Source organism: Hemicordylus capensis, chromosome 3, assembly GCF_027244095.1.
Source record: "Hemicordylus capensis ecotype Gifberg chromosome 3, rHemCap1.1.pri, whole genome shotgun sequence".
NCBI lineage: Eukaryota > Metazoa > Chordata > Lepidosauria > Squamata > Cordylidae > Hemicordylus > Hemicordylus capensis.
In genome coordinates this window covers 237,168,926-237,190,720 of record NC_069659.1, presented here as the reverse complement: position 1 = coordinate 237,190,720, position 21,795 = coordinate 237,168,926, and the positions used below count along the sequence as shown (strand labels likewise).

Sequence of the window (21,795 nt, the reverse complement as noted above, 5' to 3'; positions counted from 1 at the left end):
GTAGGGGGGAGAGACAGAGCGAGCGAGAGAGGCGCACGGGGGAGAGAGAGCGAGCAAGAGAGGCGTGGGGTGGAGAGACCGAGCGAGCGAGAGAGTCGTGTGGGGGGAGAGACAGAGCGAGCGAGAGAAGCGTGCGGGGGGAGAGACAGAGCGAGCGAGAGAGGCGCGCGGGGGGAGAGACAGAGCGAGCGAGAGAGGCGCGCGGGGGGAGAGACAGAGCGAGCGAGAGAGGTGCTGTGGGGGGGACAGAGCAAGCAAGAGAGTTGCGTAGGGGGGAGAGACAGAGCGAACGAGAGAGCCGTGTGTGGGGAGAGACAGAGCGAGCGAGAGAAGCGCGCAGGGGAGAGACAGAGAGAGAGAGGTGCGCGGGGGAGAGACAGAGTGAGTGAGAGAGGTGCGCGGGGGGAGGGACAGAGCGAGCGAGAGAGTCGCGGAGGGGGGAGAGACAGAGCGAGTGAGAGAGGCACTGGGGGGGGGGGACAGAGCGAGTGAGAGAGCTGTGGGAGGACCAGCCAAACGAATTCTCCCAACTAAACCCAAAAAGTAAGTCAACTACCGCATAGATGCTCTGTGCGGGTTCAGCTAGTTATTTTTTATAACATTATCCATGTGCATGATACTTTACATAGGGTGAAAAGACAGGTCCCTGTTCTGAGGACTCAAGAAAAAGATAGCCCAGGCTGACCATGGCCCAGGCCTTCCAGGTGGCTCTGGGAAGCTGCCCAAGCAGGCCTCAGACAGGAGCACCCCCTAAGTACACTGTACCCCATGAAAAGCACCTGCCAGCCAATCAGGCCCCCCCTTTGGCAGCCCCCTTCAAGGTAAACTTGGAGGAGGAAGAGGAGAGGGAGGAGGAGAGGAGGAAGACAAGGAGATCTCAGCCCAGCCTTCACTGGCTGTACCAAGGAGGGGGGGGCAATCCACCACAGATATGGGAACTCCCCAGTCATACAGTTCCGGTTAGTAGAAGCTGGGGGCTGCAATAACCCCAGAAGCTGCCTCACTCCAGGGAAGCTTTTTTTAAAAAGAGTCCCATTTGCTCAGCCCTCCATCACCTCCAGCAGCACTTCACACATCCAGCATGTCTCCCAGCCATGCTCCTCCTCTCTCCAGCTGCAACTCCCACACAAACAAGCGTTGCTCTGCTCCTGAGCTGGGCCTGGAGACACCAGCTTGGGCCTGAGGCCTCTGTGTTTGGCAGGCTTCAGTGTCAGCCATCTGCAGTCTTCTGAGGGTGCTTGGTGCAGGCGCCCGGCGCCCACCCTGGAGGCAGTGGGAAGCACATGCAGGCTGCTGGCAGGGGAGAGCAGTCACCTTCCCAGCCTCTTCACTCCATTTTTTGGACCAGGTGAACTCTGGCCTCTCCTCCCTCCCTCCCACAGGTGGCAAATTGTCTGGTGGCAAATTAGCCCCTCCCCCAACTTGCCAGTCTCTATCAAAGCTGCCAAATCACAGAGAGCTATCAGTCTCTATCAAAGCTGCCAAATCACAGCATTGCAGCAAAATACTAGTTTTTAATGTCCTTTTTCTAAAGGGGGAAAAACTCATTTCCCTTCTATTACCACACTAACGTATTATGTTTTTTTCATATACATTTGTACACTAAGCTCTCTAAATCTGTATGTATTCTTGTCATATATAAGCATATTAAAACCAAATTAGTTTCCTCTGATCTTATAAAGCATTTTAATTGTCAGCATACTATTTGAAATTCCTGGCACTCCCCAGGCCCTGCATCTCAGTGGTTGCTGGGTTATCTGGCCCTAAATCCAGCCTGAGGGATGTGTGACATCCCCCTGAGAAATGCTGCTAGTCTCACTGACCTTTATTTGGCTTACATTAAAATTCCCCAGGTGTTTGGCTCCAAGGAATTTCCATATTTTCTTGGAGCAAGTGATCCAAAAAACCCCTTCTGTGTTAACTCACGTTCTCTCTGACTCATTTCTTAGGCTCGAACTAAGCTACAACAGTAGCACTCCCATCTGTTTAAACCAAAGGCTACGCTCATCTCTTGGGGCCCTGATTTTTAGACCACCCACACAGATACACACCTGTGGCAACACTAACATCTCACCCCAGGTCCTGGATGCCACCTAGGGTTAAATCCAAGGTGCCCCTCACCTCTGGTTGGTTCCATGATCAATCATCCTAAGCACAGTAATTGAGGATATTTAAAAATCTGGTACCATTAGCATGACCTGAACATTAATTTACCCAACGCGAATGGGGGTAATTGAAGTCACTCATTATTACAACATTTTCACATTTGGATGATTCCCTGATTTATTTCTCCAACTCAGGATTACTCTCAATTTTGATCAGGAAGGAGGTAGTATGTTTCCAATAATACATTTCTTTTAAGGCCTGGTATTACTACAGGCAGTTATTCCGTGGAGATAACTGGTCCTCCTAGCTTATTGGATTCTGTACCCTTTTTACTACACCACCATTATAGTTCAGCCATAGCTGTGTCAGTAAACATTCAGAAACACTTTCTTTAATATTTGCTAATCTTAGTCCAAAACTAACTCACATAGAAATGGACCAATATTTTATGTGTAACCCTATGAGCGCAGCCCCCTGTTGGAGCACAGCAACAGATGTGGTTTTTGGACCTTTGGGGTTACCGTAGTGTGGATTCTGAGGGAAGAGCTGGACTGAGGGAAGAGAAGGAAACAAGAGAAAAACATGGAGGTTCTGGAGCATGAGGATTAGCGAGAGAGAAGCCAAGCAAAGAAGCAAGACACACAGGTGCAGCTAGGTAATTTTGGAATCTAGACCTAGTGGTGGCCCCCTTTACAAGATAAGCATCCTCATACATATTCATGTGTGTATATATGTGTGTGTGTGTGTGTGTATATATATATATATACACACACACACACACACACACACACACACACATGATCTGGCTGATTTCTTTTTTGAGGACCCACTTGGATATTCACATTTAGACATTATGAAAGCACCTGTAGAATAAACCAAGTGTAGCAAGCAAGGTCTCAAAGGACATTTGTTTCCTGCTGTTTCCACCAGCTACACAGGGGCTTTAGATTTTACAATAATTAATTATAATTAATTAGTTAATGAAAATTAAATAAGCAGATAAAAATCAAAATCAGTGATGTATGTAGCCATGCTAACTTGCCATAAGCAAGAACTTTTTATTCTCTTCCATCTTTAGCCCCTTGTTACGCTGTTATCCAACTTCATTGTGCATTGAAACTTTTACCATTTCACATGCGCTATGAATATTGCAATCCCCAAGTTTTTGTGAAAACAGGCATATGCCATCATTTTTTCTGCCAGTATTTAAATAGCAATGACAAACAAACATTCCATACTGCCATTTATATTAGCTGAATGCACTATTTTTTTTTACACCAGAACATGCTCAGGGAAAACTGGAAAATTTGTTGTTGTATTTTTAGAATAAATTCTGAATAAGATACTTTCCACTGACCTGCACATACCACATTTTGCAGGGCCAGTCCTGCTACTCTCCCCTCTTCCTCCCTCACCTCCACTCACTCTGTCTGGAGTGTGTCCCAGCCCCAGCAAAGGCAGGGGGTGGGGGGAGAAACACAGTGAAAAAACTCTTATTTGGCACTTTGCAGCATGGGCCACGGGGAGTAACGTGCCTGCAGCAGTGGCAGGAAGCAGCAAATCTTCTCAAACCCATCCCCAGCCTCGAGAGCAAGTGTGCAGGCTTCCTCCTGCAGCCACCACACCACATGATTATCCCCCCCCCCCCGTTTCTTCACCTCCCCATTTCTTCCTCACCCCTCTGCAGGCATGCACTGCCTCGAATGGCCAGCCAGGGCAGAAGCTGCTGCCTGCCTGTTTTAAGGTTTAGAAGTTTGTCCCAGTGAGGATCCTGTAGAAAGGGAAGGTGTGGAGTCAGAAAGGAAAAGGAGAAAATGGTCTTCACCATGGTAAAGGTAAAGTGTGCCATCAAGTCAGTTTCGACTTCTGGCACCCACAGAGCCCTGTGGTTGTCTTTGGTAGAATACAGGAGGGGTTGACCATTGCCTTCTCCCACACAGTACGAAATGATGCCTTTCAGCATCTTCCTATATTGCTGCTGCCTGATATATTACCAGCAGCTATTCAAACCGGCAACCTTCTGCTTGTTAGTCAAGCATTTCCCCGCTGTGCCACTTAAGGTGACATCTTTACCATGGTAGTCCGGGTTTTTTAACCTGGGCTTATAATGGAGTAAAAGGGTGCAAGCATGCCTTTATACCCTAGTCCCCAGTCAAATGAATGCTTGGGCTGCCTTCAGTCTGAGCGTTTATAGAGCCAGGCAGTTAGAGCACCTAGCAGCTGGGAAATCCCACAATGCACAGTGCGCCATGCTGTGCATTCTGGAATTTCTGGATGAATTCCTCAAGTGACACAGCCACCATAAGACTGCATCTTCTCCCGCTTGCATTTGGCAGGATCTAAGGCTTGGGTTGGCATTTTCTAGCTACTACCCAAAGCTAGGCTGAGTTCCTAGGCACTGTGCTCCATGAGCTGACCTAGGTGTTATTCACAAAAGCAGCCCTACCCAGATCACAGCACTCTTTACTGGGATAACCTGGATTTTTTTACCCAGGCTTATACTGGGGTAGAAGGGCCACAAGTGCACCCTTCTACCTCATTCCATAGTTGTAGGAATGCTCGGGCTGCCTGTAACCTGAGCGTATATGGAGCTAGAGTGCCTCAAGCCAGGCAACTAGAGTGCCTGGCTTGAGGGAGGATCCCCCAAAACACTGCACTGCATGTGGTGCATTGTGGGTTTTCTGGAGGCCAGGCTGTGATCCCCCAGCCTCCAGATAGCTGTGCCCTTGCTTCAGTGTGGCTCATGTGGCTGCATGAACAGTGCAGCTGAAGAGGACAATTAGATCACCTGGAGGGGATATGATCCTGCCTCCCCCAGCGATTCTAGGTGCGATCCAGCCTCCCCCCGCCTGCTCTCCCCAGCCTCACACTATTCGGTCATGTGAACAACCTTCTAGTCTCTTTTCCGCATCCAGCCCTTTATCCCAGGGCAGCGACAGCTTATTCTGTGGGGGGAAACCCAACAGCTAGCAAGCGGTGCTGCCTCGGAAGAGTTTGTTTACAGATTCCAGGCTCAAAAGAGGCCATGGAGAAGGACTGGATAATTGCATTAGGGGACAAAGAAGATGGATTTTTCAGAACTGAGGCCTCAGTTCTCAGCTTTCCCTACATTTCAGAATTCATTGAGGCTGTTCTCACGAGCAGCCTAGCCTGGGCTAGGTTGCTTATGTGGAGTGCCAGGATTTGCACTGATCCTGGTGCTCCCACCCAGGCTTAACCAGCTCCCAAGCCCAGCTCTTAGTTGAGGTTAAGTGAGCAAGCGCTCCCTTAGCACTCCCTTAACCCAGTTGCTGGGATCATGTGTCTCCTCAGGCTTCATGCAGCTGCTGTTCTCTGTTCTTTGCAAAAAGCCAGCAAAGCAAAATAACTGTCAGCGGTAAGCCTGTACGAACAGACTTGAACCAAAGTTTTCACATATGGATTCTTGATTTGAAGCAGAGAAGCCCCTTACATAAAATAATGTGATAAACTGATTACATATTAAGATATTGACCCGATGGTATATACGAGATAAATGCATTGAATAATGCAAAACCCATTTTCCTTCATATCCCCCCTTTGATGTCCTGCTATTATTAGTTAGCATGTGACATCACACTCCCTATTAAGCAGAGGTACACCTACTTATGTATTTTATAGAACTGTGTTGCTTTGTATGTTATTGCTTGTAAGCCACCCTGAGACCTATGGGAGTAGGGCGACATATAAATCTAAATAAATAAATAAATAGTTTCAGCAAAGGTAGCATATTCACTTAATATATGATAGATTAATGCTTTGTATAAGTCCTTTCACCTTCTATTCTCACAATGTTGGCTGCATGTGCAATTATGTGGGCTGAGTTCTTAAACTCCATATAGTTTGTAAATGTGTTTTCAATTGATTCAGGTTAAAGAATCTTGTCATTCTCAAGATCCACCCAATTCAATTATTCATTCAGCCAAGTGGGTAAGATTGGCTCCATCAGGTAACTGTAAATGGAGGTAAAGTGTCTGCAAACAAAGGTACCCATGACTACTTCAATAAAAATTTGCTGTGGTTGGTTTCCATCACTATAAAAGGAAATAAGTTGGATAATTAACATATGTCAGACAAATTCAAATGGATAAAACAACTTGTTTACAATAACCCGCAACCCAAAATACGTAGCCCTGTTCCAATTTCTCCCAAAACGTGTAAGAAAATGTTTTCCTTGCTGATTTTGTGCAAAGTGGATAGAAGAATGCAAAAGCTGCTATGATGCCTCTTCTCTTGTTTCAAATTGGAATGCATGCTGTAGACAAAAATGGTTGACATACTGGAAACATTTTGGAGACATTGAGAGCAGTCATATTTAGGATCAGCTTAGTATTTACAGTCTGATTAATACTAATTAATTATCTCTTTATTAATACTCTTTATTAATAAAGAGAGTCTCTTGGAAGGGCATATCCTTTTCTGCACAATCTATTGCCGATATAGAAAATCAATTTTGGTGGTACTGACAACACAGGAAATAACCATGGTCAATGGCACAGAAGTCGATTTGATACATTGCCCACTCACCCCCAGGCCAAAAAATAAAATAAAATTGAATGGTAGGAGGTACTTTAGTGTACAGGTAAAATGTAGTGTTAAGGCATTCAATGGACATTAACTGCTGCCTTAAATGGCAAAATTATCCACAATATGTGCTGGTCTTTGACTGTAATAAAGACGATTGATTGATTGATCCACAACAGAATGCAGGTGCAGTGTGATCTAATGACCAATCAAAATAATTATCTCATTCTTCTGGAGATGGATGATGACAAAATGGAATTCTCATCAAAAACTTCAAAAGTTTCAAAGAATTTGAAAACTAAGGCTTGCATTTGGGCATTGGCCAACTGCAGCAAAATAGTCAGTGTCCATATTCAGTCAGTCCAGTAAAAGTCACATTCAGTAAAATCAAATCCAGTAAGAGCCCAGTCCAGTAGGTCATAATTCGTTAAATCTTAATTCAGTAAGAGTCAAATCCAGTAAAAGTCATGTCCAGTAGAAGTCACAATTTGGTGAAAGTCACGTCCAGTAAGAGTCATATTTGGTAATAGTATACAATTTCAAACTGACAGCATCTAGGATTTGGCCAGCAATTAAATTTAAATCTTCATTACAAGCCCACCATTAACCTTCAGCTCAAGCAATGTATCTGCACATTGAGTTAAGTTTTATTATTGTCCTTGCAATGGACAATTAAAAACATGTTCTGTTGCTCTTCAACTTTCACTCACCACCATTCACACAATGTCTTTACAAGTGCCATTCCATTACTTATGACTGCATTCAATAGGCTGGTTGTACACAGCTTCACTTTCCCTCCATCAGCTCACAAAGAAAGGATAGGTGTCACAACTGTCAGAAGGAACTCTTGCAGGAACTCTTGTTTGAGTTGTCACATTACCGATGGTGTGCACATGTGCACGCACTCACAAGTTTTTTTATGTCTGCTCAGTTAATTTTAGATCCCACTCAGGTTGAATCAGGAAGGCCCCACTCTGAATACATGTGTGCACACACTGCCTTGATACTGCTGCCCAGAACAAAACTCATTCCGCACAGAGATGAAAAAAATTAGAGGGACCACTGCTATACAACTCTATAATCCTAATATCATTACTGAATACAAGTGTATATAAGTAATGTGCATATATGTACATAAGCCTCCCTCCCTCATACTAATTAATGAAATAAATACTTATGGTTTCCTACAACTTTACTACGAACAATAACATCCTAAATTCAAACAAATATTAAGCATAAATTTCCTGAAGGCAATTCCTGAGCATAATAAAGTATACCATCTCCCCCCTTACACATATTAATACATCACAACACATGATTTATACCATGTCCCCCATTTTGCACATAGTCTCCCTAATCCAAATATGCCTTCCTATCAAAACTCTCATCACAAATATCTGCACCCCAATAAGTGGGATTCTAAAACCCAGTGGCCTTTCCCTGAACAAAACTTTATACATAAGAAGTAACCCCTTTTCTCCCCCTCCCACCATCTTTGCCGTATCAATTATTCAGTCCAAATCCCAAGCAATTCAAAGCCCATGAATATTGCCACACATTAAATAGAGTAATGTTATACCCCATAGCAAAGGAGAAAAGGACCATCTCTCCTGCTGCCAAGCATCACGGTGTAACTCACAACATCACTCGATAGCAGCATTGGTGTTTGCATACAAAAACAAAGTGATCAGTCTGGTACAGCTGGCCACATTCTGTTTCCTGAGAAATATGAAAAAAATATTCCTAGATCATTGCCTGGTAAGGTGTAACAGGGAGATCATATTCAGTTAATTATATCATCCCCTTTTAAAATGGAACTAGCCGACCCCGCACAGAACATCTGTGCGGTCTTCGGGGCTGGCAGTTACCTCTTCTCCCCAGTCTCTGGCCAGCTCCACGGCTGGGCCCAGGCTGCCGGGCCGAGTGCCACCTCCGGGGACGGGCCCACCTCCACGGCCAGGCCTGCTGCCGCTGCCTGCCTCTGCGGACGGGCCTGCCGCTGATTTCCTCCATGGCCGGGCCAGCCTGCCGCTTGCCTCCCTGGCCATGCCTGCTGCCGCCTCTTGTCTCCTGGGTGTGCCAGTGCCCAGCCAATCAGCTGGGACACACATTCCATGGCACACCCAGGATAATTAATATAATAGATTATAACATGATGGTTTGTTCTATATTGACCCATTAAAGCAATAGTAGAATCAAGCAATATAGAATAACCTAGAATAGAATAGTTGTTAGCACATTTTCCTCTTCCACACAGGTGGAACATACAACTCAGCTCCTGTTGCTGCCCCCCATGGATCCCAATGAACAACCAATTGTGTACAATAATCTTCAACGACATAGTATTTAATCTAATTACAATCCACACTCCCCCCAAATAGTCCTAAGGTCCCCTCTTTTCTACAGCTTGTGTTTCTGGATACAGTTCGAGTTTCTGAATGCAGATGGAGAGGCAAGATGCTGCAGGAGGGAGAGCTGATTCAAAGCAATATTGAAGAACCAGAATTCAGCGCCACAGACCATTTTGCATTTCAGCACTGGTTGAGTGTCTACGTGATTGATAGATGTTGAGATTGTGGAAAGATGATGGCAGCATGGCATCCAAAACTTAGAAGCATCAATGGCCAACACATTCAGGATCAGCTTTGTGGTAGGTAGACAATACAGCAAGTAAGATAATGGCATTCTTTCTGAACAGTCTGTTGCCCGTATCAAGAAAAGATATAAAAGTTCAAATATAGGTCAAAACATTTAATTGGATTTGGGCAGTTATGGTTTCAGGCGGAGCAAGTTGATATAGAAGGTGGAGGCATGGTGAAACAGGTTTTCTTCCATTCGGCAACACGAAGACTCTCACATCCAATGTCATGGAACATCTCTGGAAAACCAGGAACAGCTCTGCACCAAGTAGATAGTCCAGTGGAATCTACACTAACAAAATAGATCCCCAAATGTCCACCATTGCCATTTGGTTGATTCTCCTGCAAAGCCAACCACTTTCCTTCCCACCTGCTTCTTCATTCTGAAATAGTGATTCCCACCTGCAGGCTGTACAGGAGCCACCTCAGTCCAAAATGTTTGCCCAATAGCTGTCCAGGCAAGGAGCAGTATGAGTCCAGTCTAAGTCAAATCTGATGAATCTGCCAGGATTGTTAGCTGTCATTATGCTATTGTCACAGCATAATTTTCAGTGCAAAGTACCCCAAGACGTCTGGTGTAACAAGTTGCAGTTGCTTCCAAGGATAGAAAAGCAACCTTGGATATCAAAAAGCAACCTAAACTTGTGATGTCAGGAGTCATTTGTATTGTGACCGCATTTCCTGGCTTACAGGCCAACGATCAGTTGATTTCCTTTCCACAATTTGTAATATAGCATAGTCCCTGGACAGGCATAATTAATCTGTGTCGATTCAACAAAAGTTGTAACCTTTACTTGCTGTATAATATCTGGAGGTCTGCTGTTATACTGCTGTTCTCACATTAACTTGCACTAGTCTCTGCAAATTGGTCCCACAATGCCACCCTTGTTCTTTGCTGAGAAGACTGAGTTATCATGATCAAAAGGCATGGCACAGGCACTGGACTCTCCCTCCAGGTCTCTTCCTCCTGGAGGTTTTTCACACATGGCTCTATGCCTCAGGGTATCTGAAGAGTGAATCTGCTGCAGATTCGGGGCATTTTAATTTGAGGGATTAGATGGACCATTCGCATAGCCATCAGCACCTCCTTCACACAGCCATCAGCACCTCCATCAACTTCGGAGAAAGCAGAAGCCTCAGAGTTTTTTTTCAAAAGCTGTTGGAAATAGAGGATTTTTTTTTACCCCAGACATAATTCTGGCTAAGCCAGAATTTGCAGCCTCTATTCGGGCAGAATCAAAGTCCTATCTGTTCTGGTCCCTGATAGCCCGCAGGAGGTCGGATTAAATCCAGTGAATATGTGGACTGGCACACTCCAATCAGGAGTGGATTCGGGGGAAAGCCCTGTCTGTAAAACCTCCTGATGAGATTGTAGTACTGACAAGTCACATTTCTTCCTCTTTCCTCACTCAAATCCAGTCTGTTTTGAAAAATTCCAAATCAACCTGCAAGACAACAGTATTTTGCACTAATTCCCATCCCACACATAAAATGCTTCTGTCTGCAACACCTTGCTCTCACAATTAATAGGACTTTCCTACCAAAATTAGGCCACTGATTACACCAATTAAAATTGCCATTATAATGTAACTGAACCAAATAGGAGAGAGCAGATATTTTCTCATTCTCAAAATTTCTTCAAGTTTGTTCTGGAAGACATTATCCAAAAAGCAACACACAGATCATAAATATTGACATAGATATAGAGACAGAGATTTGAAAAAATATATAGATCCAGTTGTCCAATAATGGAAAATCCCTTAAACAGAATACTATCCTACTGGTAGCAGAACAAGAGGTGGCAGGTGGGGAGAAGGAAGGTCATTTTGTTCAAAAGGAAGATAGAGATTGGTTTTACTGCCCACTTCAAAAATCCCACTGAATGATATCAGTACTGGTCTTTATCAAGTTCCCTCCCAAAAGCTCTTCCAAGGAATAAACATGGCTGTATAATTCACAGCATAATTATACATCCTGTATAATTCACAGTATCATTACCCTACCCTCTGGATTCATGCTGCCTCTGTAATAAATGGTTCAAGCCATTATCTAAATTACAAGACAGCTTGGAAATATTCACTGGAAAATTGGTAATAATGTGATCCCAAGGTTGCTCAATCAAATTCAGGATAATCTTCTTTATACGTTGTTCTGTTCTAGAATATTCTAATATGCTTCTGTTAACTGAAATTCAGGGGCGTAACAAGGCTGGAGTGGGCCCAGAGACAAAATTTTAAAATGGGCCCCTCGCTGACACACACACACACACACACACGTCATGTGACTTGCCTCTGGGGGGCCCCTTGAGGTGTGGGGGCCCCCACGCAGCCGCCTCCCCTTGCCTAATGGTAGTTACGCCCCTGCTGAAATTACACAATTAAAACCTCCAACACCCCCCTGGAGAAATATAAGTTTCCATCAATGGTGAGCATTCCCAGATACCCTCATAAGGACTTCCCAATGGAAAAATAGCAACTGAATACCCCAAATATAATATTACTATTGTTTCTTTTAATGGTGATCTGAATTTCATAGTAGTAGTTTATTTTCAGTCATTGATCAGTGGAAGTACAGAAAAACAGATACATAGGAGTCATAAAAACATTTTTTAAAAACTCAACTTGGTTTATAACAACTGTCTTTAGTGGATAGTAATACTTGACTATTCAACTACATAATATGGTCTTACAAATTCTACTAGCAATTAGGCAAAACTTGGTGACTACATAAGAAATCTTATCATCATGGTCCAATAAAAGATAACATGCATTAAAATCATCAGAACAGCCGGGAAGATTTGATAAATATGAAGTATTATACACACTACAATAATCCCTGTAAAAGCAACAATATAACAACACATATGCTGTTGTTTCAATGGCTCCCAAATCGCAGGGGCAGAATCACCCGGCAAATGGGACTTTATTAAATCTACCTTTGATCACTGCAATGTGCAGAACATTGATCCATGCCTGGGTAAACACAATGCAATACTTAGCTAACATGATCTGGTTAATGTATATGGCAGGGCATGTATTCAAGATTTGAATACCCAGCACTGCTCCCTTTGGGATAAGGCTTTGATCAGTCTGCCATTCTACATCTGAGACTCTTTGGCTGATAACCAACTTGACCTGATCAAAGCCCATCACTATTAATGCTTGCAGTGACAGGCCATAAGCAAGCAGCTCCCACTTAAGTAAGTGTTCCCATTTAGAAGTGAATTTGTCCACCAGCATCAATGGTGTCAGCTCCAAGGGGAAAAGATTTAACTTAAGCCAGAACTTAAATACAGAAAGCCAAATCTTGGATTCTACACCAAGGAGACCAGCCTTCAGCCGAAAGACTGCACTGGGGACGCCATGAGCTCTTTGGAATAACTTCCTAAGGAATTTAGATTGTACCGCTTCTAATGCTGCAAAATTGGACCAAGTTGGGCACCATTCAGCAGTTGAGCCAGGGCTTTGGATTCAAACAGCAGGAATGAAACAGGCCCCTCTAGAGCAGAAAAAAGCCGAAATGGCTGATGTAGACTTGCGTCTGGTATGGCTATTTTTTGTATATGTGGGAGAATCATTAGTTCATAGCCCTTGACTTGCCATTACTGATAACGATTTAGGATTAAACACAGAACCAAAACAGAATAGACAACAACAAACAAAGGAGGAGGGGAAAAGTTATATTTTGCTGATGTGTATGGTCATATCCATTATCCATTGTATCACAAGTGCTGACCAAATGCCATTCATTGATTCAGGTTTCTGTAACAGATGAGAGAAATGTGGTTATTGTTCCCCCCTCCCCACTTACTACTGTGATAGCTCCCCGACTCTACATGGCTTCAGCTGGGAAACATCAACTAAGGCAATATAGCAACCTGTTAAGATTAAACAAACCAGATTGCTTTAAAACAAGACACTGTATGTGAAGCCTTGGTAGTAATAGGATATGAACACCTTTTGTTAATGATATGTGAACATCACCCACTCCGCAATCATTTACATGTAAACCAAAAATATTTATAATCCTATCCATCTTTTATTTATTTATTTCTAAAAGTTTTATACCGCCCTTCCAAAAGGCTCAGGGCGATTTACATTAAAACACCATTAAAATCAATTAACAATTAAAACAGAAATTAGAAAATGGCATAAAATAATAATTAACAATTAAAACATCATAAAACAGCAATTAAATAGCCAAAACAATTTAAAAACAAGTTTTAAAAAGCGGAGAAAAGCTTATCACTGTTGTTTTCATTAACCAACATCAAATTTGCATCAGCAGGGCTGAGAGGTCTATCTCCAAGTGTTCTCGTTCTCTGAGAAATTATTTCTGGTAGTTACAAGAGCCAATGATTTTGGTTTGGTTGTTTTTCAACAACTGCAAAAGCTGTACAAAAAGTTCAGATGTAGGTTTTCCGTCTATCTCATCCTTAGTTACCCCCAAATTAATCAACAGGTGTGACTGCTAAACCATAGCTGCTGTTACACAAAGCTTGTTTTTCAGTGTCTAAATTTCTTGATTGCGTTGGGTATGATCAGCAGCCCTTTCTGCTGTTAGATTCAAATTCTGAGAACAAAGAGATTGGTTTTGTGTGGACAGCTGTGAATTGATTAGCTGTAAATGCTTTCCCTGCTGTTCCCTTTTTAAAAAAAATTGTATGACTGTCTGCCAATTCTTTATTCAAATTGTCAGCTTCCTCAGACACAGTCTGAGCAACTTGGTAAAGTCCCCTTAAGCAAGCTGCTTACACCTTTTCCCAGCTGGGACGCATTTTATTAGCCTTATGAAGTTTATCAAATTCCAGTTCAAACATTTTCAGAGCTTCTTAGCTGGGAACGCTCCTGGCCTCCAAGGGCTATGTCCCTTAGATTTTAGGTATGTAACTAATGGTGGGTGTACTACCACCAAAGCTTGAGCTGCCTCCATCTTCTCTACCATAATCCCTACTTTTAAACTTCAATTTTCAGAAATATGCACTTTCATTTTCCTCAAAACCCTCCTCATATACCAAGGAAATATTCACAGGAGAGCATCAAAAACCCCACTCATGGATATTAATATCCCAGAACTCCGAATTTTGTTGTAATTCACTGTACTGGCAAAGCAAATGACAGCTGATCAATATTCCAGTAGTGCCTCCAAAAACATTGGAATTCTTTATTCCTAATATTCCTCAATAGCCAAATTTTAGCTATGGGGTTATTGGGTTCTGACCAGCTGCTTGCCCTCTGCCAAGATAATGAACTACATGATCTCCATGGCTAAATTTCATCATTCAATTGGAGATAATTTATACAAAGATGTTAAGAACCTGCCAGAATATTTCAACAAAAGCTCAGACACCTTTGCGAAGTCTGTTGACATTACTAAACAACAACACCTCAGCACGGCAAAACATTTGGCTGAGACAGTGTCTCGTTTGTTCACTTGCCACAGCTATGTCCCTAAGGCTCCATGCGTGGCTTAAGTCCACGAATCTACAAGCAGACATGAAGGATATGATCGAGAACCTCCCATTTGATGGGAAGGGATTGTTCAGCAAGGAAACAGACATCACAGTGGAGAAATTTCACAGTGAAAATGTTTACAACTTTGGCTACAATGTTACAAACTCTTACAATCTTATGTAACCAATAAATACAGACAATCATTGTTCCCTCTAAGGCATGCAAATGTGCGTGCGCACACATTTTTAAAAATGTCTGCTCAGTTAATTTTAGATCCCACTCAGGTTGAATCAGGATGGCTGCGTGCTAAATGGATGTGCGCACACAATGCCTTGATACTGCCACCCAGAAGAAAACTCATTCCGTGCACAGGTGAAAAAAATTAGAAGGAACACTGCAGACAATATAGACACCAAAGGCAATCATATAAGTCTAGTACCCCTATTGTCCTTTCCAGTGCAAGAGCTAAGGGCGAGAACTAAACAGCAAGGCTCCAGTGGAAAGCCTCAGGAGCAGACGAAGTAATGTCTTTGATGTCCCCCATGACTCCAAACAAAGCTGTTGTGTCCATGAGGCCACTCAGTTTTGCTCTTGCCCACATGCCCAAGGGAGCCCCCTCTACATCTTGTATACAGCTGGAATGAGGTGGCTGCCTGAAGGGTGAGTGATCTGTGGCTTGCTGGACTTGAACATGCTGAACAACTCAGGGACAGACATCATGGAGTGGGTGGAACAAGAACATGTAGTGGGATTGCTTGGATTAATTCCTTTGGTGACACAGCCACCATAAGACTGTAGCTTCTCCTAATTGCATTTGGCAGGGTCTAAGGCCTGGGTGGGCATTTTTTCCATGGTATAGGGAGGTCATCCTCAACATGACAGGTTTATCAGCCTCTGCATGCTCCAAGACAGGACTAATCAAATTTCAGGCAGGCTAGTAGCTAGCTTAGGTAGCTATCAGTCAATCCCCAGTCCTGTCTTGCTCCATTAGATAGCTCTTGGTTCGAGCTCCTGCTCTACTTGTTATTTTTAGGCTAATTTCAGACTAGTTCTTTCCTTTCCCGCCTTTTGACTTCTGTGTGCAAGGGTGGGAAGAGAGTCATTATTTGTACTAATTGAATTCTGCTTTTATTTTCTTTTAAATTTCTTTAAATTGGGTCCATTTTTTCCAAGTGTGCAGGCCTCCCACTTAGGCAATATGCTGAAAGGTTCCTTTTCTGAGGGACCTTTTTCAGAATCAAGGAGCAGAGACCCCAAGAGGGCGATCTCCTCAGTCTCCAAGAGACCCTGTTTTGTTTCCCTTCAGCACGATCATGTGCCTGGCATTCTGACCGAAGGGGCTGGGGCTTAAAGCCATGCGGTGCCTGCTGCCACTTCTGAAAAGCCACATTAAAAAATGGTGAGAAAAACAAAACATTTAAAGGAGGCGGAAGGGGCAAAAAAGAAAAGGCAAAATGTGCCTCTGGGGGAGCTCCCCTGAGTGAGAGGCTACAAATTTGGGCAGTCTGCAAGCAACAGCCACCTTGTTTCCTTCCTAAAGTGCCTGCCAAAGCTCTGTCGGCCATTTTGGATCCCAATCAGCAGCCAATCTCACCTGTCATCTTGGCAACGGCTGCCATTTTGTAAGCAAATTTCATTCAGGGGGCTAGCAAGCTGGCGAAGTTATAACCACGGCACTGGTTTTACTTGTCGAGCCTGGATGGGCTGCATTGCCTTTAGACATCCCTTGGGGTCCGATTTTACTGCAAGATCCCCGTGGGGTCCTGCTGTCACCAGCCATGCTGCCTTTGCCTTCAACCCCTGGAACATAGGACGTAAGAACCACAAACTTCATGGCTCCAACTAGGATCTCTCCTGACGTTGCCACATGCCACTCCCATGACTGATTCAAGCCTAGATTGTATACAGCATGCCTCACAAGCTATGGCACCTGGAGTGGCACTGCGTAGAGGGCTGTGGCTGAAGAACTGGCATGTTGATACCAAATAAAAAGTTACCTTGGCTGCTACCCCTTTCCAGGGGGGATTATTTGGGGAGTCTGTCTGTCTTTATTTATTCATTCATTTTTATTAATCAAATTTGTACACTGCCCCAAACTTTCATCTCTGGGCGGTTAACAATAGCATAAAACAAGTTAAAATATATACAAAAACTTAACACAATTTAACAATTTTAAAATCACCTACAAATATAACCTTAAAATTTTAAAGATCTCTAAAAGCTTGGGTGAAGAGGTGGTTTTTCAAATGCTTTTTAAAAATTGTCAGAGATGGGGAGGATCATATCTTAATAGGGAGTGCATTCCACAGTCTTGGGGCAGCAACCGAGAAAGCCTGTCCCCGTGTGGCCACTAGCCGAGCTGGCGGCAACTGGAGATGGATCTCTCCGGACGACCTCAATGGGCCGTGGGGCTCATAATGAAGAAGACGTTCTCTTAGAGAACGGCTTTAGAGCTGATGCTGGTTGAAACTAAAGATAAAAAGAAGGCCATACCAACTAGGCGCAGGAAGTTTCATAGGCCTTTTAGGGGAAACACTTCCTACCAGTCTTCCTTTTGTCCTTACAGAGCTTTCAACCGAACTCCGACCAACCAATTCAGGGACAACTTCAGGAACAATTGAGCAACAACCTTCAAGCCGGCTTGGCAACAGCCCTGGAGCAATCGAGGTAGAGGCACTTCCAGAAACCAGTAAGGCAGACCATTTGCTTCCTCATTAGCCCAGACAAATCATAAGCAATAACCCGATCCCAGTTGGGGGCAGGCTTCTGCTGTTTTCAGAGGCCAGGGTGAACAGCACCACCGATTACTGGGTGCTGCAGACTGTATGGCAGGGGTACTCAATAGATTTTGTTTCTCCTCCCCCCGATTTTCATCTAATAACTCTCATATCCAGTGTCAAATCCAACAGAGTTTTGATGGAACAGGCCATTCAACTTTTGTTGGACATCAAGGCCATAGAGCCAGTTCCACTGACCACATCATGTTCTGGCATCTATTCTTTGCTCTTTCTGGTGCCATAGAAGGATGGGTTCTGGAGAGCGATATTAGACGGAAAATGGCTCAACTGCTACATGAGGAAAAGGTCATTCCGTATGGAATCCCTCAGGTCGATCAAGAATGCAGTCCAACCCAGGGTCTTCCTAGCATCAATCAGCCTGTTGGAAGTTTACCTACACATACCCATTCACCCCTCCTTTTGTCGCTTTCTGAGATTTTCTTACAACCACCAGCAGTACCAGTACAAGACTCTGCCTTTTGGGCTATCATCAGCACCTCAAGTCTTTACTAAGTTGATGGTGACAGTGATTGCCCATGTCCGCCTCCAGGGCATTCATGCCCACCTGTATCTGGACGATCTGTTGATTCACTCCTCTTTCGAATAAAAGGCATTCAGAGATGTCCAGCAGACAGTCCAGATTCTTGAGGAACATGACTTCATCATCAACCTTCTGAAGAGCCATCTACATCTATCGCAACTCCTCCAGCATACTGTATGGGCACTCTATTCAACATGCAAGTGGCTACTGTCTCCCTTCCGTTGGAGTGCCAGCAGAAGATTGCTGTTTCAATTGTACTTCTTCTGTACTTCTGGAACGAGGTTCCAGTACTACCAGGTGGAACAGATAGATGCCATATAACAAGCCCTAAAATTATTAATGTGAGAAACTACATGGTGGGGGATCAGGGAAGAGCCCCTGATGTGAAAGAGGATGGTTGGGATCCTTGACATGGTAGGTGCCTCTCTGCAGCTAGCATATAAGGTGCCCAGCTCCACAAGCTTTTCTTCTCCATAGCAGGTATGTACTTCAGGAAGGGCAGATGAGCTGTTGCATATACCACCACCAGCTGCACATGCATCCCTTGACATGCTGTGGCTAGCAGAAGTGGCATCACAGTCAGGGTAGTAGCTTGGCTCCAAAGGATAAGAATACTACCTCTCAGAGACTATCCAGTGCTGCTTTCTTGGCATTGGTTTTTTAAACACATGAAGCTGTGGCTCTTTTCTACTTTTTTTTTTAAACTTCAGGATTCTGCAGGACTGTAGCTTAACCCAAGGGCCAGGGCTGTGATAACATCTGTTTAAACTTAACCTCAAACTTCAGTGAAACCAGCCCCAGAACTGGAGGGTGTTTTCCTTTATTTATTATAGTTATTATATATTTCTTTATTATATTAATAAAGGAAGAGTTATTTATTATATTAATAAAGGGCTACAAGATATAATATATGATATGATATTTGCGCCTGAAGGCCTCATACAATGTAGAATAAGGATGCTGTGTGTGCTGTGAGGCTAGGGAAAGGACAAGAGCAGATTATCTTAGATCCTGGACACTGGGCAAAAGACTGCACACCTATGACCAAAGGAAATTCAGGAAGGGGGAAGAAGGATCTTGTGTGGCCAAGGCCTATTCCTATTCTCCTTCAAAATGAAAAGGTTCCCTCTGGTGCTTCAACTCTGCTGTGAATCTAAAACTCTGCAGAGAAGAAGTCATGCATACAGGATTTCTTGTAGGGCCAAGAACCACTCTTCTCTAAAAATGATGAATCATTTGCTGCTATTTTCTGCCTCCCTTCCCTACAGTAGTGGGACCCAGAAAAATGTCTGCACACACTTGTAATGTGAGGTCTCTTGCAAATCTCATATCACATCCAGGATTAACTATGTATTTCATGGCTGCTACCCCAGACCAAGGACTTTCAGCTGTCCTGAATCCCATATTTTGATTCTGTAGAAGAGCACCTTCAATACAGAATACTCCAGTCAGGAGGACCTGTTTTAATGATATCATTTAGGCCTTAGAATAGGAATCAACTATGGGTTAGTATTTATTTGTTTTAGTATATATCTGTTTTAGTATATATTTAGTATGTATTTATTTTAATACTTCAACACTGATTACTATAGCAATAAATTACGTAGAGCTGTACAGTCAAAGCTCCTTAATGCCAGTTGTGCTTCAACCCCTTGCCTAAATTGTACATCATTCCTCTCCTGTGTTGTAGGGAAAATTATAACTTTAAATAGTGTGTGTCTGTGAACAGGATATATGTATGAAAGTCTTGCTTGCTCCCTGTAATTCCTTCTTTCCTTAAGCACCCTGGATAGTTTTAACTAAAATCTCCTTACCAAGAAAGCCCACTTCTGTTTTTCTCTGATTTCAGGATACTGTCATTTTGGATGATGTAGAGTAATGGCTAAAGGCAGGGGGCCAACCCTAGATTACCTTCAGGCACTTTCCAGCCACAAGCTAGAATACCTTGTACTAATTAAAGCAAGAACACATACTAAAAACTTGATTTTCACAATGCAAGTTTACACCAGATAAAGTTACATCGATGACAACAATCGATGTTGAAGCGGACATCGGAGTTGGTGACTATGTTGGTAATGAGAGAACCTGCTTCTACCAACCAGTTCATTTCAAAGTCAGTACTTTCATCACAGGGTCAACATCAATGAAACCTCTAATGTCAACAGATAAACAATCTTGACCTTTGGGTCAACCGTTTCCTTTGACATCGATTGTTGACATCAATGAGGAGGATGCGCTGACAGAATTAGTACAGGGGCCTGATCGAGCAGTGACCGACTCTCTCCTTTCTTTTCTGGATTCAGCAGAAACCACCCCATCAAAGTCAACATTCAAGGTCTTCTTGCGCCAGGGTCTTGATGTCGAGGATGGCTTTTCTCAAGACCCCCTCAATGTCACCAGCTAAATACTACTCTCCCTGTTTCACATACTTGACATCTGAAGAGACACAAAGAGCTCAATACCTTAAATAATCAGGGAATAAACCTGATCCAGAAAGTGACTAGAGTAATATGAAAGATCAGGGATAACTAAAATATAATTCTAGGTTAATTACATAACATCAGATGCCTGGGTGCTATGCATAGTCACTACTGGTTATGCAATAGAATTCAAGGCAATGCCTGCCTTCACAGGGATAAAGTACATGCCAGCAACTCCTACTTTACTTGAGGAAGTGAAGGTTATTTTGGAAAAGAGGGCAATTGCCCCTGTACAGTGGATTTCTTAAAAAGAGGGCTTTTACTTCCGTTATTTCCAAATTCCCAAGAGGGGCGGGGGGATACGTCCTATAATGGATTTAAGATGGTTGAACAAATATGTCCTTTCACTGAAGTTTTGAATGATAACGTTGCAAGGTTTCCTACCACTCTTTTACAAGGAGGAATGGCTTGCAACGCTGGATTTGAAGGGTGCCTATTCCTCACTGGCATACAAGGCAACCACAGACAGTACTTACAATTCACGGTGGGAAGTGCAGTGTACCAGTATAATGTGCTTCTATTCGGATTATCCACCATGCCACAGGTCTTTATGAAGTGCATGGCAGCCATCAATGCACACCTAAGGACAGAGGGAATTTTGACCTTTCTGTACATAGACGATTGGCTCCTGACTGGTTGCAGCTCAAAGGAGTTAAGTTCTCAGATACAGTATGTTCTTCATCTCCTAGAAGACCTAGAGATCCAGGTAAATTGGAAGAAGTCCAACTTGAACCCTGTCAAAGAGATTTAATACACAGGAGATATATTAGACACAATAACAAAAAAGGCATACTTACCAGAAAAGAGACAAACTATGTTAAAAAACCTGGTGCATTCCTTATGGGAAACACCACTTTAACGGGCACATCAGATCCAAAGACTATTGGGATTGAGGTCATCCTGCAATGCAATGATTCTGTATGTGTACTTAAGGATGAGCCCCCTTCAGCTATGGTTCCTGTCTGTCTCCAAGCCAAACATACACAGTCAGCTGAGACTTCTAGACGTTCCTGTAACTGTTCTGTAATGGTGGACCTTGAAAACTAATTTGTTAGTCGGGGTTCCATTCCAAATCCCGTCTCCTGTAATCAGTCACCACCTATGTGTCCTTCTATGGATGGAGAGCTCACTGTGAAGCACGCAAAACACAGGGCAGCTGGAACTGCATTAAAGGCAATTACACATAAACTCCCTAGAACTGATGGCAGTGTTCCTTGCGCTAAAATCTTTCCTCCCACTCATAAAAGGAATGATTGT

The 21,795-nt window shown here is 43.4% G+C and overlaps 2 long non-coding RNA genes across 5 annotated transcripts in view; one reads left to right on the top strand and one right to left on the bottom strand.

Moving 5' to 3' along the window:
• Positions 1-449: 449 nt before the first annotated feature.
• On the top strand, positions 450-20,040 carry LOC128350358 (uncharacterized). 2 transcript variants are annotated; one of them, XR_008319287.1, is made up of 5 exons: positions 2,652-2,761; positions 3,794-3,941; positions 9,055-9,298; positions 17,307-17,429; positions 19,908-20,040. It is a non-coding gene; the product is annotated as an uncharacterized LOC128350358 (long non-coding RNA). The 2 variants fall into 2 exon arrangements; XR_008319288.1 differs by lacking the exons at positions 2,652-2,761; positions 19,908-20,040 and adding an exon at positions 450-543 and having other exon boundaries at positions 17,307-17,428.
• Positions 9,234-21,795, bottom strand: part of LOC128350357 (uncharacterized) — a 27,045-nt gene continuing 14,483 nt past the window's right edge. For 2 of the 3 annotated variants that reach the window (XR_008319284.1, XR_008319285.1), the window contains exon 4: positions 13,306-21,272. This is a non-coding gene — a long non-coding RNA (uncharacterized LOC128350357). Of the gene's footprint in view, positions 13,049-13,305; positions 21,273-21,795 lie in introns of those variants that run through there. The other variant, XR_008319286.1, reaches the window with a different exon arrangement.